The 20,217-nt window shown below is 38.5% G+C and overlaps 1 long non-coding RNA gene across 1 annotated transcript; it reads left to right on the forward strand.

The window, feature by feature from the left end:
- Positions 1-482: 482 nt before the first annotated feature.
- Positions 483-12,808, forward strand: LOC139436397 (uncharacterized). Its single transcript, XR_011645620.1, has 2 exons — positions 483-1,765; positions 9,016-12,808. It is a non-coding gene; the product is annotated as an uncharacterized lncRNA (long non-coding RNA).
- The last annotated feature ends 7,409 nt before the right edge of the window (positions 12,809-20,217 follow it).

Here is a 20,217-nt window from a genome sequence, read left to right on the forward strand (position 1 = left end):
CAGCACATCGACAGCTTTCAACAACACCAAGGAGCTCAAGAACTCGGCGATGTAAATTCAGTGATAATCGTGATTCAGTATTCTATGGCGGAAATCTGATGAGAATACACGAGGAGGAAGTGGGGTGGGGAGGCGAGATGGGAATCTAATTCTGTGGCTGTGCGGCTCCTGCTGGAATAAGGACCTAGCGGAGGGAGGAGAAGGGCTGTATGGGTCTGTCTCAGGCCACAGGCTGCGTGGCTCCGTGGGAATGCCGGCAGGTGCAGCCCGGAACGTTCTAGTGCCAAACACCGTCCAAGTACAAGACCGACGTGGAAGCCTGAAGGACTGAGGACGAGTGGCAAGTGCAGGCATGAGAAAAGGACAGTCTAGTTCTCCACTGTGTCTAGATGTTTTCCCCCTATCCAAGGTCAAAGCAATGTGTCTTATAGAGGCTTTGGGACACTTTTTAGTAAGTATGAGCAAACAAATACAGTGAATATGCTATGAGGGGAAAAAAAAAACCCTTCTGAACTGATTGAGGGCTTATCACTATAATCCAGCTCAAATTTGTATTTGAATCATTTGTAAATTTGCACTCTTACAACAAGCTTCTGGGTTTTAAATACCTCCGTATGGCAAGTAAACGTCACCACCACCACCCCCTTTCTGTTCTTGGTGTCCTCCAGTCATGGTGCTTTGCGTTGCATTAAAAGTGCCGGTCAAACTTTGATAGTATTTTTTTATAGTTGGTGCAGAGTGGAATAACTCATGGATTATTTCAATATTTTTGTAATAAAAAATATAGGGTATACATATAGGCATCATCACTTTTTTTATAGACCTGGGATTGTTTAAACTACTTTAAGATCATAATTACTTGGGATGTCAGAAACAGGTTCACAGATTCCATCGGCCTGTCTCTGCAGATTGAAAACACTGTCTCTTGCAGGACTGCATTACTTTGCAATGTCGGTGCCCCCAGGAACCTGGCCAGGGGTGCTATCAGAATATCAAGTGAAGAGAGAATCAGCTTACCTAGAAAGGGCTTGTCAAGACTGGCCAATGTTTCCCAGGAAATCAAAGATGTAAATGATTTCGTTCATCCATCCATTATGACAGACCTGACCACAGTGGAAGATGTCTTAACCTTCCTTCCCTGGTTTTATTTTAACCCAACAGATATGTTAGGTATTAGTCAAGTTGCAAAAAAAAAAAAAAAGTCAGTTAAACCTAATTTTTCAGTTATTTGGACTGGCCAGTTCACCTAAAATAGTCACATTCTAGAGCCACCACCTATAATGGATGTGTCATCCAGAGACTGCCGACCGGGTGATGGTGCAGTAGTGGTAAGGGGCTCAACCTAGGGCTTGTTTTGGCACAAAGCCCCAAAGTGGTTTTAAAACAACAGTTTTTATGAGGAGACATACTTTCCTAGTAATCCATGACTTGATCCTCCAAGCAAGAGTTCCACTAAAAAATAACCATCTCTTATTCAAATGTGAAAAGATGACGGAGTCACCAGTAACAGCCCAGCAAGATGCTCTTCTTTTCAGCTCACGATGAAAACATCCCACACCCATTTTAGAAGGGAAAAAAAAAAGATTGTCCTGGCAAAGTCTTCACTTTGTGCAAAACCATGAGTCACTTGCTTCCCCATTTCCAAGAAGACTTTTACCTGGTGGTCTTTGGAAAATGAAATGCTTGGTTGAACTGCGAGCAAAAAATCGATTACAGTGTGATAGCATCAACACCAAACCAAAAGGTCCCATCACTCTTCAATCATGTAAGTTCTAAGTAATTTCTCAACTTGGTCCTTAACTTAACATGTTAAAAGTCAAAGAGTACTATGTAAATAGAAAAGTACTATACTGTGCTTTGTAGGAGAGCTGAGAAGGGTGGTGAGGAGAAGAGTAAGAAGTTTGAAATGTTCAGTGATTTCTCAAATACTGTAAATACTCTGTTATCAGACATACTTGAAGAATATTATGTTCTAGTTGGTCAAAAATTCTTGTTTGGGAATTGACACCTCCACCATGTCACAAATTACAAACATTCAAAAGATAATGAAATCAAAACAATTTACTTAAGAGAAAAAACACAAGTTAATCTTACTTCCGTCATTCAGAAGGCACTGCCTTGCCATCAAACCTTTGTGGTCATAACCACTTTCATTAATGTCTAGATGCATAGATAGACTTTAAAGTATTAGGATTTAAAGGGACATTGTCAAAATACAAAGAAACAAAGTTAGATTTTTGTATTTACATTTTAATTCTTCATATTTTATTTGCAATCTGCCATTCAACTCTGCACAGAGAGTAAGTGTGGAATCAAAAAGGGATGAGAGGGAAGTGGACTTGGCCCAGTGGATAGAGCATCCGCCTACCACATGGGAGGTCCAAGGTTCAAACCCCGGCCCTCTTGACCTGTGTGGTGAAGGTGGCCCATTCGCAGTGCTGATGCGCACAAGGAGTGTAGTGCTATACAGGGCTGTCCCCGGCATAGGGGAGCCCCACGCACAAGGAGTGCGCCCTGTAAGGAGAGCCGCCCAGCGTGAAAGAAAGTGCAGCCTGCCCAGGAGTGGGGCCGTATGCATGGAGAGCTGACGCAGCAAGATGACTCAACAAAAAGAGACACAGATTCCCATGCCGCTGACAAGAATACAAGCGGACACAGAAGAACACACAGCGAATGGACACAGAGAGCAGACAGCTGGGGTGGGGAGGGAGAGAAATAAATAATAAATCTTAAAAAAAAAAGGGATGAAATATGGTTAGCGTACAAACTGGAAATGCTGCCTTCTTTGTGGACACAGACTATCTAGAACTGAGTGCACATTGATTGCGTTCCTAAGGCCTGAGGGAAGAATCTGCTTACTAGCAGAGGATCATGATGTTTTCTAAAGGAAAATATTATGACTTCGCATTTTCAAACTATATTTCTAAATGAAACAGTATTTAGAGATTAAGGAACATATGTATCTTAGTCATAGCAAGACTACATATTTTGAAGGAAAAAAGTTGTCCATGTAAGTCGAAGTAAGTTTGATCTCCCAAAATGACTATGTCCTTTAAATCTTCTTTGCACATTTGCATCATCCTACTTAATTATGTGCTGTTTAGTTCCTTAGCACTGACCTTGCAGATTCTCCATTATTATTCATTTATAATGCTGTTAACCCAACAAATGAAATAAAGTCTCTTACTGACATGTTAAGAATATAAATAACTAGTAGGAAAAGATAAAATACAAAGATAATCTGAACATAAAATTACAAAGATTATCTGAAGATAAAAGCAAAATGTGACTGTGCTTAATTTCTAAATGCCCAATTTAGTTTTTGCTCTATGAATTATTCAAGTGAATGAAAATAATTAAAATTTCAATGACCATTTTTGAAATATATATATATATATTTGAAAGAGATAAGAAGGATAAAGTATATACTGCCCTCTAATACATATAAATTGGTATGTTATTGGCATGTGAAATTATAGATAAAAAGCTTTTTTCCCACTCCTTTTCCAATTTTGGTTCAAGCCTGTAAGACATCAACACCCTTGTAGACTTCAGTTGGAAATACCCAGATATAATTTAGGCCCTCTTAGTTTGAATGAGCTCCCTCTCTCCTTAAACTGCATCTTTGAAGAAGTTGAATAGCATAGTTTTGAGGCATTTCAAAGTTTCTTTCTCTCAACAGATTGAATTGAGCAAAGAAAACCTTCTGGTATCCTAGCCAGGATGGTGTAAGGTTATGCATTTGTTTTTAAATCTACCAAATGCCACTGGGTGGAAACGACTTCTGACACAACGTTTAGACAAGAATCCAGAGATTTTTTTCCCCCTAATGAACCATTTTCTAGACTAAATATATGCTTCCCACCCCCTCATCGTCCTCACATCTTTGCCATGAGCCATCGCGGTTTCTATATAAAGCCTGGATGAGACTCCTGCATTTTTATGTTTCTAAGGAGAATTCCTTAAAGCCTTTTTAAAAACTGTCTTTCGGAAATGTAGCTCTGAGGACGTTGAAGTGCATGGAGCCAAGCACAGCAGGACCGAGGTGGTCGTTTCGATAATTCCAGTGACGGATGCGGCTCGACCCCTGTTCAATTTATCATCACCCAGCCAACGCCATGCTTGAAAAGCCATCAAAACGTTTCTGCCAGCTTGTGCCTCGTAGCATCCCATCGTTCTTCCCCCTCTCCCCACCTGAAGCTCGAGCAGTTTGAAATGTCTCAGACAGGCCGTTTTCCTCGTGCCCTGCCTGCACCTCTCTTGCCCTGACGTGGGTCAGGCCTGAAACTCTCTTCCCCTGGAGGTTGCTCGCCCTGTCCTCTGTCGGGCGCCCGCACGGCAGTGTCAGCCACCTGCCTCCCTCCCTCCCTCTGGTGGACCTGCAGAATCTCTCTGTCCACCTGAGGCTTGTCCAGTTGCTGTCCTAAAAATGGGTCCGTGGCAAGACTCTTAAGTGTGTGCCTGGGATTAACAGCCTCGACAGCGAAATTAGTCATTCTAAAGGAAAACCCAGCAGAATGTGGGCGGAATTGTATAAAAACACAATGAGCCATTTAATTTTGCTAATTGTAGCAATTAGACTAGCTCAAGCACAGCCTGCTCTTCCAGCAGAAAGCCAAGTAGAATAGGAAAGAGCCCTTGGCCCACAGAAATGAGGGGTTCAGAAAATCACCCCTGAGTCTTTGAGGCATGATGTTGATCCAGCCTTCCCCTGAATCCCCTTTCTCTGACATCCAAGGGGTAAAACTCAGAGTTACGTTATACCGCATGCAGATCTAGCTCAGAAATGTGCAACTTAAGCCAGCCTTTTGTGGTCTGGGTTCTGCCAAAGAAAGCATGGCTTTGTCTCCCTGAAATGTCTAATCATTTTCCTAAAATATTTTCATAATATACTAATATAGCCTAAGTCAGAAACAAACTTACTCAGAATCAAATATTTACTCTGTTCATTTTTTCCCTTAGAATTTTTTTGTACTTCAGCTTTACATTATTGATAGTGCCACCATAATGATTGTGTTACCAGTGCTATGCTAAACAGTTTTGTCTTTATAATTTCATTTAATACTCACAGCGGACTATGATTCAAGTACCACTTACAGATGACAAAACTTGAGTTCAGAGATGTTAAGCAACTTACCAAAAGTCACAGCTAGGAAGAGGTGTAATTGAGAGTTGAACACAACAACTGCAACTCCTTCCAGAAGACAGAGGAATATTTTCCCGCCAAAATCTATTCCTGATTTGGCAAGGGTTTAGGAGAAACAGAATCATGGCCTGATGATCAAATTTTTCAAAGAAAAATTCCTTTATAAAGTCAAAGAAGTGCTTCAAAATGAAAAGTTAAAAGTAAAAGAGTCAATGAGAAGTGAATGTTTCTAATGTGTGACTGAATTTTGCTTCACTGCCTAATTCACCGTAAGCAGATAAAAGCTACACTGCCATTCCAGAGAACTGCTTCTCTCCAGGGTCCTACTCTACCCTAAATTTAATGATGAATGTAAATTAACCTTGACGGTTCTTCTCTTGTACTCTCTACAAGTATGCTACTATTATCCGGTTAGGCAGATATGTAAACCCTACTAATGACTTCAGCACAAAAAAAGAGAAAGGAAGGAAGGAAGAAAAGAAGGGAGGGAGAGGAGAAGAAGGAAAGAACTAAGGGGGAGGGAAAGAAGGAAGGAGGGAGGGAAGGAGAAGGAGGAGAAAGGGAGAGATTAAAATTTTTGAAGTGACCTTATTTTCATATTATAGGGTAATTCTATTCTATTATTATAATTTCTTCCCAAATTTTATTTAACATCTTGCAGGTCACAAAATGTAGTATTTAAGAGGATTATTAAACCTTGGCTTGAACCATCATATGAGACTAGGAGCCTTATCCTGGTTTGGAAGCGTAGGTACAAGCACTATTGCAAGTGTTAACCAAATATTTGTTGAATTGAATTATAAAATAACTGATGTTTTCTTCCCCTCCTCACCTTAGCTGTAGCATTTCTGAAGGTCTACAAGGCAACAGGCTCATAATCCACTCAATGATGTTGTTGCTTAGCCAGCTGCATGTGCTGATTGAGGTGATGCTGATAAGGTGGCCAACAATGAAACAATCCTTTCTTCAACCCCGGTATTAACGTTGAGAAAAATCTGCAATGCTCAATCTGAATAGAAGTTACTAAGAATACAAGCAATCATCCATCTTTTTGAGACTTTGATTTGAGACTCTCAAATCAAACTCATTAAACAGTTCTATAGAGTTATGTTAAATTCGAAACCACTAATTTTTATAGAAAATAGCATTTGCAAGAGATCTAGGGGTCACCTCAGCACCCTTATTTTTTAGATGAGACAACTGAGATTCAAAGAGATCATGGGATCTTTGTAATGAAGATAACACTTTAGTGTTTAGTGGAGTGGGTGGAGCTCAGTAGTTGAGCTCCTGCTTCACATGTACAAGATCCTGTGTTCAATCCCCAGTACCTCCTAAAGGAATGAAAAAGGTTGCACTTCATACTTTAATTTATTCCTCCAGTCATTCATTCCACAAACATTAGCTGGGTGAGTACTCCATTATCATACCACTAGGCAATAGAAAATCAAATACAAAAGGAATCTTATGCCCTAGCATCTTAATTTGGTTATTAATAGCAGAATAGGAGTCTTCTGACTTCTATAACTCTTTTCTACTCCACCACCTGGCTTCTCTTTTCAGTATGTTTATTTAATACTACATTAGGCCAGTAAAGAAACCAAAGCTTTTGGGAAACGGACTTTGGCCCAGTGGTTAGGGCGTCCGTCTACCATATGGGAGGCCCGCGGTTCAAACCCCGGGCCTCCTTGACCCGTGTGGAGCTGGCCCATGCGCAGTGCTGATGCGCGCAAGGAGTGCCTTGCCACACAAGGGTGTCCCCAGCGTGGGGGAGCCCCACGCACAAGGAGTGCGCCCGTGGGGAGAGCCGCCCAGCGTGAAAAGAACGAGCAGCCTGCCCAGGAATGGCGCCGCCCACACTTCCCGTGCCGCTGACGACAACAGAAGCGGACAAAGAAACAAGACGCAGCAAATAGACACCAAGAACAGACAACCAGGGGAGGGGGGAAAATTAAATAAAATAAATAAATCTTTAAAAAAAAAAAGAAACCAAAGCTTTTCCAATATTGTATTATATGAGCCTGATAATAAACGGTTACCGCACACAATGAAGCACATAAGGTAATGCTTTAAAGTATAATCAACAATAGATGACTGCCTATAGACAGAAAAAGTAATGTTGTCATTCATTTGTACGCCTCTCCAACACCAGATATTTTTGCATCGAGGTCACAAAGCAACAACAACAACAAAAATATGGAGAATACACTCTCAGCATCTCTGAATTATATTTTGGAGATATTCCTGAGAACTCCTTTTAAGAAAGAGGCGTGAATTTGGGGAGACTCCAATATGTCTAAAGAGTTTTCTCGTAGCCTTTTTCTCTGGTCCTCATGAAGGCATCCTTCATTAGCATCTATTGTATTTTTCTATCCCCACTAGTTATTTCGGAGTAACAAGTTTCCAGGTATAACCCTCTGTTCTTGACCTGAGAGGTCATTATAAAGCCGTACTTTGAAATCTCACACTTGCAGCACTGGGCTGCCTTTCATTTCAGAAGTCAGGACAGCCAAACTTCTGCTGTGGGATTAGCCCCAACCCAATTGTCTCCTGCAGTATGAGAAAGATTGACTGGCTTCCCACAGATATAAGGAGCGTATTCTCTAAGGATAACCATTATGTTAGAGAACTCATTTTCTCTAAGTGCAATAATTCTGGTCAGGGAATTTATTAACCCTTCGGTCCTCTATGGAGTCAAAGGAAAGAAAGAAGATTAATTTTTATGGGCACAGAATAATTCAAGGAAGTCCTTGGTGATTTCCATGACACACCAGTAAAACCGTTGACCTAATAATGTTGACTAAAGTCACGTCACCTTTACTACGTCCATGACCACATTTATTGCTGTTTTAGCTGTTGCACCAGATAAGATGAAGCATGTAATGAGCAAATATCATGTTTAATGAAACAATTCAACATCAAAACTAATTTATCAAATTGAGAAGCAAATAGTACCAGCTCAGTACCAACACAAACTTTTTCTCTTGTGCTATTATTGAAAGCTATCACCTACTCTGTTATTAAAATCACAGAAAATGTAAGGTTTTTTATAGTTTCATGTCCCAAATTATGCTAGTCTCTTCCCTCTGTCCTGGTCAGTTTGCATTAAAATGGAATACATCAAATTCTTACTTCATTTAAGTGGCTACAAATAACAACAAGTGGCCATGTTGTGTTTAAGTTCATTTAATATAACTGTTCTGGCAGTACTCTGGTATGGAATTGTGTCAAGTCAACATTTTTAATTCTTTCAGATAAATTCATTTATCATTAAGTCCTAAAACACCCCCTAAGTGTATTTAAAAATATATTTTTAGTTTCTATTATTGTGGTAAGATATTCTTATTTTGATTATGAACCAGTAGAACATGTCTTGAAATCAACACTAGCCTTTCAAGTTTTGCAAGTCTAGAAAGTGAGCAGTGCTACCCGTACGTGGTGGCCACTGCTACAATCACTTAGCAATTAACCTATGACCTATTGTTTTCCCTCAAGCCCTCTGTGAGTTCTTTTTCTGTTCAAATTGGGAGCAACAGCAGATCATCCTGTAGCAAAGGAGACCTGTCAGCCAGTCCAAGAATTGTCATTTTATAGACTTTTTTCCAAAGAACTAAAATATGCAAGAACTTCCCTGATCAACTTTTCTAATATATTGTGCCTACAAAAAGAAATAGATCTTTGAAGTATGTTTTGAAAGCCTGGGGGAAGCTTGATCAGAATCAGAGGCTTGGTGCTCTGTGAAAAGAAATAAGCCTCTACTGCCGTGAGAAAGGGGATGGGTGGCGAGCCCTTCACCTTCAGAAATACAGCCTGGGCTGTCACACACACAGCTACAGATTGCTGATGTTATCGATTCCCTTGTTTTCTTACAGGAACATCTCGAAACTTGTCAAGCTTTGCTGGAGGTGACTTGCAGTTAATTAATTCAACAGACACTTTAATCTTGCAAATTCTTGACTTGTAATATTGAATCAAGCTACTGCAAGCAAACACTAATCAGCTAGCGGGAAAGGAGCCCCTTGTTCAATGTGGTGCCCCGATGGGCCAGGCCTGGAGAAAAAGACCTCTTAAAGTCCAGCCCTCATGAATTTATGCTACCTGGTTCCTCCCCACTCATGCTGTGAATATTCATCTGCTTCATTTGTTTTTGCCAGTAAGCATTGTTTTGGGGAAATAAAAAAGTACACAGATTCCTGGAGGACTGTGTAACACAGAGGATGGGTAGTGGAGGGTCCTGGAGACTTGCTTTAAATGGATTCAAATCCATGTTTCCAAAAGAAGGAAAAACAAAGCCGCTGTTGTCTGTTCGATGGTTGATCTGAGAGCAGGGGCTGCCCGCCCTTCATTTCTGGAGGGTACGGTTGTCAGCACTGTGTAATCACCACCTCGTAACAATTGGATTTCTAATTCAATTCTGGAAGTGATATCTACATGGATGTAGCTATTGGATAATGTGATTCTGCCTTCCTAGTGGGTGACGCTCCCAGTTCCAAGCCGAGGTATGATTTTACGTGGAACCGGCCAGCCTGTTGCTCCTCAGCCCCCGCTATACCCTCGGTTAAGAGCTCTGACATCACGGTCCAACATACTTAAGGCCTAAATTGTTACTAAGAAGTAGACAGACAGTCTCTTCTTTTAAAATCATGCTTGTTCCCACTCGCTTCTTCTTTTCTAAAGAAAGGTTGGGTTGTAAGGTAAAAACGGAGCTACACCAGCTCAAAGATTCAGAGTGCGCAGGAATCAGCAACCCCAGGCGAAGGAGTGAACGTCACAGATTTACCCAGTAAGCAGCCTAAGGAAAAGCAGAGAGTGAAGAAAGGAGGGGTCATTTGTTTGAAGGATATTTCTCCTTTGTAAATGAGAGTCGTGTTGGTTTCCTCAAAGACATAGCAAGAGCTCCATCACTCTGGACCATCTTCGCAGGTCCAAGCCCCAAAATCACACCTCCACCCATTTTCTGGCAGGTCTCTGTTCAGAACTGGCCCTTGGCACAAGTCCTAAAATCCAGTGGTGGAAAGTGACTTGCCGCCATTTGACTTGTTTTCCGTGGCAAGGCAATGGAAACTCACAAATTGTAGAAAATGTTTATTTCCTGAACCCCAAAGCCAAAATAGTATCACAAAGATACTAGGTGATGTTCCCTGAGTAGGTCGACTATGGTATCACAGGAGCAATAAATAGTCCTCTCAAACAAAGCCAGCGAGCAGGAGGGACTGTGTATGGCATAGAGATGGAGGATTCCTTTAAATTAGAGATCCAAGTGTGGGCATTGAAGGGAAAGCCTGCCAGTGACTGGTCGAGAATATTTGCCTTTCTAAGGAGTAGAGGTTCGAGGTAACCACTGCCACTCCATAACTAGGACAATAGATATGTCCACTACAAAGACCAAGGTATGACTAGAGTGGCAAGAAGAAGGAGATGTCCGTAGCCTCGTGTCCGAGACAAACTCTGCCCTTAAGGGAACTCACTCCAATAATAGTTCTCCTTGGTCATTGGGCCCTATGCTGCTAGCTAGCTCTGCAGGCTAAGAGCTCCAAGTGGGACTATCAGATGAGATATTTTAAGGTATTGTAAGTCACTCTTGTTTGTAGAACATGAACTGTTTAGTTATCCCACATTTTAACAGCAGTGAGATTCAGGGTTAACATGGCCTTACACATCGTCCCATTGTAAATATATCATGACCTTGTGCACAAAATCACTAAACCAAGATTACCAGTCTTAGCTGAGTCTTTTAAGTATATTTTGTTGGAAAAATAATTCTTGTGAGAATAAGCTGCAAAATAATGGAAGTGGAAAAATAGGCATTTTTTTTCAATGTAGACAAAAATAACCAGACTGCTGATAGCACTGAAGTTTTGATTTTTCTTCTTTGTGATTCAGGTTCTTTTCTTTTGGGGGCTTTCAACATCTGGATTTTCCAGATGATGGCAGAACCATCTTCACCAAACCAAAGTAGACACTAGAGCATTGTTTAAAAAATGAAGACTATCCACATGGATGCAAATATCCCAGTGAAAAGTGAATAAAGTAGGTCATTCAAGTCATAAATTTAGTCTCCACACCAAACATCTGGATGTTTGGAAAAGCCCAGATGTTTGAATCATCGTTTTTCACTTAGTTGTCTGCAATTGTCTAGATAGAGAAAAACTGCTCAGGTGTTATAGGCAATGGAATTTTACTTTTTTGTGCAGTAATCAATTGCTGATAATATTCTGCTGCTAAAGTCTCTTTCTTGTGCAAAGAGAAATAACTGTGCGGAGCAAAAGGTATTTGATTTTTATTTACTTTTGGCAAACACATAAACAGAAAAGGTTTGGGGAGCTGTCGTAAATGCACAAGGCTTGAATAAGCACAGATCTCTCTCTCAGTGAGATTCTGAGAAACCTATCACTCAGCCCATCATTGATAACTTGTTCATTCAGCACTTTGCCATCTTCTCTAATGTCATAATCACACCTCTGCTCTTTCATTATTATCTAATCATTCCCAAAGTCAACTTGATCAAATTGTTCAGAAAATACAAATTTGTTAAGTGTTTATTCTTTGGATAGAAGTTTTCATTTTAAACATTCCTCACTGGATGTTTTAAGCACAAAAATGGCTTAAATTGCTTCATGCAATTATTTCTTGGTGAATTTTATGGTGTCAATGGAGGTAGAAGATGTTTTCCCCAAGCACTAACTGAATATTGCATATCAAAAGATATTGTTTTCTTTGTAGTCATTTTTAGAATACATGGGGTAAAAAGAAAAAGATAATGCCCAAGGAAAATTTACTTTTCAGAAGAAAAGTTTGAGATGTTCACATCCTCATACTTGTGATTATTTGGGGGACATTTCCTCCTTGTAACATTAGGAGGCTGATCTTGTGTCTTCTGATCTGGCTCTGGATTGGCAAGCTTGCATATTTCCTTCAATTGTATGTTTTTTATCTAGCTTACCCTTCTGAAGCTTGGCAAAGAGAAAAAAAAATACAAGCAAACTATTAAGATCAATTTCTTTTCAGAGCTCTTGTGTTGCAGAACTTGCTTTGAGGGGTTGATTATAAGCAGGCATACAGAGCGTTGAAAGATATTCAGCTATGCAAAGATCATGAGGAGATTTGCGGAGAAAATCTAAATGTTTTGTAGGTGTTTAGGTATTCTTTTTGATTGTGTCAAATTCTACATTTAGTGCCAAGTTAGAGCAACTTCAGGTGTGGGACAGCATTTCCTTGTTGGGCTCCTCTTCCCACAGGGCGCAAAAATTCTCCTGAAATGGTGTGGATATTCTACCTGGTACAGAAGGGGACTCCAGCTCCAGGAGTTTCATTACCTTGTGCTGGTTGTGTTTTGTAAACACCTGCTTAGTGGGCAGTTCCTGACTGCTATTCACACACCTTTAAAGCTTTGGGCGTAAGTGAGCAGAGACTCACAATCCAACCCAGGTCTGCACACCAATCCTCTTTGATGTTGCTTATCTTTTCCCCCCGAGATTTTCACTTCACTAAATCCTTTTCTAAGTCTTTTTTACTTTCATATTACTGATGGCTGTTTAGTGGAATATTTAGTTGAATTGGCAACAAAGAGGTGACAACCAATTGGCAATGACTAAGACATTAGTCATTTCTTTTTTCATTCTATTTGATTTTATGATAATTAAATTAAATAAAAAATTCTGTGTTGGAAATACTGACTGTTTTAAATACATCCTATGAAACAATATCCTTTTACACTATAGACTATATTCCCTTATCAATGCAAAGGTGTGAGAGAGTGTGAGCCACTGATCTAAACTCTGGGATTGGGAACCTGAGCATCTTTAATCCTAATCCTTGTTCAGAAACTCACCCTCTGCCTCATTTTCCCCATATGTAAGAGAGATTTATTTACCTACCTCAAAGGGGCCTTGTGAAGATTAGTCAAGATTCATAAAGTGCTTTGACATCGGAAAGCCCATGGTAACTAGTATTAACACAAGTGAGAATTGCCTGTGCCATTCACGGGGGATAGTGGGAGTCGTCTCAGTAACACAACAGCAATAACTCACCAAGCAAAGACTACTTAATAAACTTAATAAATGTAAGACTTTTCCTTCAAAGGTCTATGTAGATGTTTTTAAAATTATCAGCTTTTTAATGAGAATTAACTTATTTCAAATAGATACTGAGAGGCCTCATAAAGAATGACAATTTTTCTCTTAGCCGAACTGAATTTTACCATATGTTTTTTAAATGTATCTGGACAACTTGGCCCCTTCTAATGCTGAAAGAACCTGCATGCCTGACCCCTGTCCACGTTTTCCAGGACACCTGCATGATACCTGAGTTCAATCCCAATGATTGCCAAGTAGTGTTCCTAAATCCACGATCAGATTAAAAAATCTTTTAACTAATATTATTGAGATTAGATTCTGTGTTGTTTACATTGACATTCTTTTTCAACTTTAAGATGACGCATCTCTCCCTTTCGAACCCTGTAAGAGAATGGAAAGCTTTTTTTCTGCCTGGAACCCCTGTGTTGATTCAGTTTCACATTATAAATCATTTTAAATATTTCAGAGGAATGTTTACACAGTGTTTTGGCGATATACAGATATATACACTCACCGGCGCACAGATGTACTTTCTAATAAAGGAAAAAAAGGATGGTGGGAAAACAGCTGCAAGGACTATCCTGCCAACTTACCCCCAAAGGTACATGTTTTCTCTTAGTTAAATATTTAATCCTGATAAGAACTATTGCTAAAGAACATGATTTAGGATCACAATTGTTCATAATTTTTGAGCCACAGAGTTAATATTGCTAAAGCGGGAATTCACCCATGAAACCATCCTGACAGTGCAGAAAATGTTTTAATAATGTGACTTCATGAGGCAAAATCGTTGTACATAAATGTTATCATTGTGTCCTTATTTAATAATTATGTTCCTTTACTTAAAAATGTGAACTAGGGCTTCAGGAAGTTCATCTGAATAAGTGGATTAAAAATCATGTTGTGCCTGAAGCTGACATACTACACACATTCAAAATAATCTCTTCCGGTTTCTAAAATCTAATTGCCACTGGTGTATCAAAGCCTTAAAATTTCGTTTTGGTTAATGCATTTCTTGTCTACGGTATGGTGTTAAGCTTTTTGAAAGCATGAATTTAACTTAGGCAATTGTCTGATCCATTAAAAAAAAAATCTGTTCCTGCCACACCAGGCTTCAGATAAAGACACTCTATTTATATCGAGTAAAATATGGATATATTTATATCGAGTAAAATATGGATAAAATTTGGACATCTATGGCTTTTGAAAAAAAAATCCCCAAGACCTAACGTTCAATACTTTTCCAACCAAACGTGTGGCAGAATATCCTTGCCATTATGAAGGGAAATATCCAAGTCATTCCTTTGTTTTTGCACAAGAAATCTGTAGTTGACTCTCAGAACGGAATGCAGGGGACTGAGAACAAGAAAAGGTGTGCAGCTTTTCTGGTGGGATGGCTAGGTTGAGAGGAGGTCCATGGGGATAAAGTCACGAGACCAAAATAGAATTTAAGAATTTAACAATTCTTTGAAATAAGAGTCCAGATCCTTCAACTAACACATGAAAAGGCAAGTGGTGACAACTTATTATTAGCTGAAAGTTATACATCTAATCACTTGAGAGAAAGGAGCCTTCAGTCCTCCTCACAGTCAACTAGACCTTACGCCTCGGCTTTCAAGGATTTCCAAGCCGTTGGTGACTCTCCAGAGCCCTCCCTGAGGATCTGAAATAAAACTTTCCAGAAATGAGTGCGGACCCATCATGATGTATACATCACTTACGAGATACTTTTAAATCCAGTTGCCAATTTTCCTGGTTACTTCCGATTAACATTCTCTCCCATAAGCAAATTACAAAGAATGTGGACTGAAGAAAATGCTCTTCTCAAAAGGAATGGCTCCCACCTTCTTTATATCCATTCATATCCCTGGCGTATTATTATCACAAAATTCCTTTTACATCTAGATGGTAAAGCTACCTGAGAAAATGACTGTTCTGTCAATTGCTTACGAAACATCCTCCCGGAAGCTCTTCCGGAAAGAGGTCTAGAGTTATCCTATGGGACACTCTTGCCTCTACTAAACTGCTTCTTCATTACTTCTTAGCAGCCAGACTGCTCGGTAGCCGAGAGATAGATACGGGGCAGGAAAACATGCAAGTGCAGGGATCATGTTTTTCTCTTTCTCAGAACAAGGAGGACAACCCCGAGCCAAAGGCAACCTCTCCTTTTTGAAACCAAATAGAACATAAAATTTAGGGCTAAGACAAAAACGTTGTGAAAATGAGAATTTGTTCTTCTGATTGTTTTCTTGGTTTTTACTCAATTCTTTTTACACTTTACCTTGGAAGTGTATAGAAATTATCATTTCTGCCATTCTCTGTGATAGCCTCAATGCAGAAATGGTGAAAGTGAGAGTTATAAACAAGATCCTTGGAGATCAGAACTCATCTATACTGAAGCCCTGACCAAGCAAATTGAAAACAATACTACCACCACTGATATTCCACTTTAATTTCAAACATCAAATAGAAAAGTTGAAGCAGTTGGCTCCGCATTAAACCATTGCACAATATAAACCTGATTCCAAATAGCTAGGATTTTTAACCACTGCTGTTTTTATCTTCATTCTCCAGTTATTTCAAGTAAGTTCCACATCTAACTACCTCAGCTACTGTTGTTTTATTTAGAGACATGAAATTGTGCACTTTGTAGTCAACAAGTTCTTTGTTTAAAATTCCAAAAGGAGATTTGGTGCAAAACAATTTTCAAAAATCTGTCCGTGACCTTCAGCAACCCAGCCTGAGGGGGTTGGACTTCATCTTGTTTTGTTTGTTTCGATCCTCCTTTCCACCAAGAGAAGCTGCTTTAGATTTGCTTGATTTGCCTTAAATATTTTGCCCCCCATTCCCTGTCATTCCCTCCCCCCACCCCCTTTTTCAATCAATCTCTGAAAAGAAAATGTAAAAGGTGGCAGCCCGCCGAGAATGAACCAATCATTTCCCTGTTTGCATTGCATCCTAATTGTGCTAACTCGCCATTAACCTTGCTTCTACACTCACAGAAATAAGGTCTGAGAGACCCCCAGTGTGTATTTAGGGAGCGGTGTAGATGTCCCCCTCCCCAGTAAAAGCCCAGTGCCTGGACGTGAATGTTAACTTTTGCTGTTCCTGTGCTTTTACTTTGTAAACACTGTACAAATGTATTTGGAATTTTATTTGAAATGAAGAATGAAAACTAGTTATTAAATTTTTTCCTTCCTGTAAATATATATATATATATATATATATATTCAAATTCCATGTATCCAAACATTCCCTTAGCGTTAGGACTGTAAGAGTATCTTTATTGGCTGGAGGCTGCTCTCTCCCGGCAGCGGTCCCACGTGCTCTAAGTCAAAGCACAGTGTGTGGAGTATTTGACGTACTGCAGTACCATCGTTATTTTGGTCTGTAAAGTAAGTTGCAATTTGTGATGAAATGAAGTGGAAAGTAGTGCTTCATAATGAACACATTTCCTTGGTTCCATGATTTTTCTTGTAAAACTTGAAAAAAAAAAAAAAGAAAAGAAAACTTGAAATTTTATATATTTGGATTTTGTAGTTTTTTTTTTTTTATTTTATTGCAACACAAGGTACCAAAATCATTAAATAAAGTACACTGTGGTCATTTTAACAGAAGCCTGATTTCGTGATTCTTTCTAGGTCTAGGAAGAGAGGAGGACATGGTCAGGCCAAAAATGGGGAGATGGGAGGAGAAGGCCATAGAGCAGGCATATCTTCAAAACAACGTGGTTTAAATCTGAAAAGAAATGAAGTTGAGCTTTGTCAAATGTGAAATAAATTTTTAAATGTGATATCAATTTTTAGGGTACGTTTCATTTTTTATTTGCTTCTGAGAAGGACTAAGGAAAATGTTTCCCGAGAGCCATTATGAAAGCAAAGCGATGTCTCAGATCGAAAAGAGATTTAACATCCAAAAAAAGTGTTTAAACCTTAATAAAAGAAGAAATTGTCAATGAACAAAAATACTTTTAAAAATGATGATGTCTCTAAGTGTCTGATATTTCTACAAAATTAGAACTTATGTTTTAAATATTTGTTTTCCTTAAAATACTTATTTTGTTTTAAAGAAATTTTTCATTTTCTATAATGGTAAGAATTCTACTGATTTAAAAAAAAGCTTTCATGGATAAAATTTTAAAAGGGAACTGCAGCTTAAGAGCTGACTATATATGTAGGCACTGTTTTGGGTAAGAAATAGAAGTTGGTAAAGAAAATTCACATAGAAAGAACAAAAAAATGGAAAACAAATTTTCAAGAATTCACTTTTTTCCTTTAATACTTTATTAGGGTTTTTTGTTGTTGTTGTTGTTGTTTTTACCTGATCATAATAGTAGCATCTAGGTATATGTATATAAGTCAGGCAAAAGGGTGCTGATGCAAAATACCAAAAATGGGTTGGTTTCCATAAAGGGTATTTATTTGGGGTAGGAGCTTACAGATACCAAGCCATAAAGCATAAGTTACTTCCCTCACCAAAGTCTATCTGCACATGTTATTTGCACATGGCTGCTGACGTCTGTGAGGGTTCAGGCTTCCTGGGTTCCTCCCTTCCAGAGTTTTGCTTTTTTCTGGGCTCAGGGTTCCTCTCTTCCTAGAGATGGCTTCTCTTTCCTCTGTGTGCTTACTTCCCCAGGCTCCAGCTTAAGACTTCAGCATCAAACTCCAACATCAAAACTCCAACATTAAGAAACCCTGACTCTGTCCTTTGCCATGCCTTTTATCTGTGGGTGGGGACTCAATGCCCAATTGGCACAAGAGGTTTACATAATTATTTAGTCAAGTATACCTATGAATTCAATATAATCTAATATGCCCAGAGGAGAAGATCAGTTTACAAACATGATTCAATATTTCTTTTTGGAATTCATTGATAATATCAAACTGCTACAAGAGGGATAGTGATGGTACCTTACCTTCCCAGGCATGAAAATTTAATACAAGATACACTAACTGCAACAGTGTGCTACCAGCAGAAGAATATATAGATAAATTGAACCCCCCAAAAATTCCAGAAACAGAAGAGGTGTATAGCATATAAATAAATTTAGTATATGATAAAGGTGACTTCTCAAATCAGTGGAGAAAAGACGACATTTTCAATAAATGGTTTTATGATACCAGGGACATCTTCTTACCCAAAATTAGACCTTTATAGATTAGAGACACAATTGTGGAAAAGCACAACTACAATATATTAAATTAATATTGTCTTGAGATGGGACATATGTTCTAAGTATTATCCCAAATGCTAGATAGATACATAGATAGATGAGATAGATGATAGATGAAGAAATAGATAGATGGCAGATATAGATAGATGAGGCAGTTGATGGTAGATGATAGAGAAATAGTGAGGAAGAGATAGATAGATAGATAGATAGATAGATAGATAGATAGATAGATAGATAGATAGATAACATAATCAACAACCAATATGAAATTACTAAGGACATAGGCATTTCCCTTGAAGAAGAAATGCAAATGGCAAAAAGCAACTGAAAAAATATATTGAACATCACTAGATTGGACAAGTATCCTAAAATGTATATACAAATACCTGTACAACAGGAAAAATTGAAAATACATTAAAAACAAATAGGAAATTAAATAAATTCTAACACATCCTTGCAATGAAACACCCCATGTGATGAAAACAGTACTTTAAAGGTAACATTACTAATTGAATAATGATATTATTTAAAACTTTTCCTTTTTGAAAGCAAAGAACCAAGGAACACACATCTTAAAAAACCATAAACAAAAAATACAGGAATACAATAAGATCCAAAGAAAAAAATGATTTAATGAGCAAAGAAGTTGAAAGGGAAAAGAATTGGCCATAGCTGAATATGCAGTTAACCTGAGAATTGTCTTGTCAGACACACCAGTTGATCAGTGAGTATGAAATTGGCCATAATGCTAGATGTGAACTGAATTTACTTCACAGATTTTTTAAAAATGGCTGAGTAGAAAGGGGCATTGAAAGCTCCCCTAAAAGATTTGACCTAGCTATTGGTTTAAAAGAAGCGATTGGTCTGGAGAAACTTTGGGAAAAGGCTGAGATTTTCAGACAAAGTCAGTCCTACAGTAGGGAGGAGGGGATGAGAACTGGCCATTTTGAACACACATGCAGGAAACCAGGATGGTTGACAGAGTCTTGCAAATTAACCACTTGTGGGTTATTCAGTAGTGTCAAAAGTATAACAACTGGAGTTAGTGGTAATAGTCTGATCAGGTTCTTTCATAATCTGTTACAAATGTCCCACAACAATTTAAGATGATGGTGGAGGAGTGATATGTGGGAATTCTGGATATCATGCATGATTGTTTTGTAAGCTCACAACTTCTCTAATAAGAAATAAATATGTATATATATAAATTACCCATAAAAAATTATAGTAATGCCTGCTGTCAGCAATGGGATCTCAGTTAAAATAATTTGAGAATTAAAAGGCAATAATTATCTAAACAGGTTAATAATGATCCGCACTGACTTCCAAATCCTCCCACTCAGTTTCAGGCAATTCTCTTCCCACTTCTGTATATATGATCAAGTGCCTTGTCAATGCAAGAGTCATGGGTTCTGGAAGTATTCTGGTCTTCCTCTTGAAAATCAAAATCTGTATTAACAATCATCCTTGCCACTGTCTCAAATAGACTTTCCTGCTTTTTTCCCCCAGACTTAAACTTCCACCCATGTTTATTTTTAATTAGAAAAGTTGTAGTTCTACAGAAAAAAAAAATATCATGCATCATGTACAGAGTTTCCTTATACCATCCTATTGTTAATACCTTATATTAGTTTGGTACACTTGTTACAATTCATGAAAGAATACTTATAAAAATTTTATAAAATTGTGCTATTAACTGTAGTCCATAGTTTATAATAGATTCACTGCTTGTGTTGTACAGTCCTATGTTTATTTTCTTAATTTTTATACAAGTAACATACATACAACCTAAAATTTTCCCCCTTTTAAACACATTCAAATATATA

The sequence above is a fragment of the Dasypus novemcinctus genome, chromosome 14 (assembly GCF_030445035.2).
Source record: "Dasypus novemcinctus isolate mDasNov1 chromosome 14, mDasNov1.1.hap2, whole genome shotgun sequence".
NCBI classification, from domain to species: Eukaryota; Metazoa; Chordata; class Mammalia; order Cingulata; family Dasypodidae; genus Dasypus; species Dasypus novemcinctus.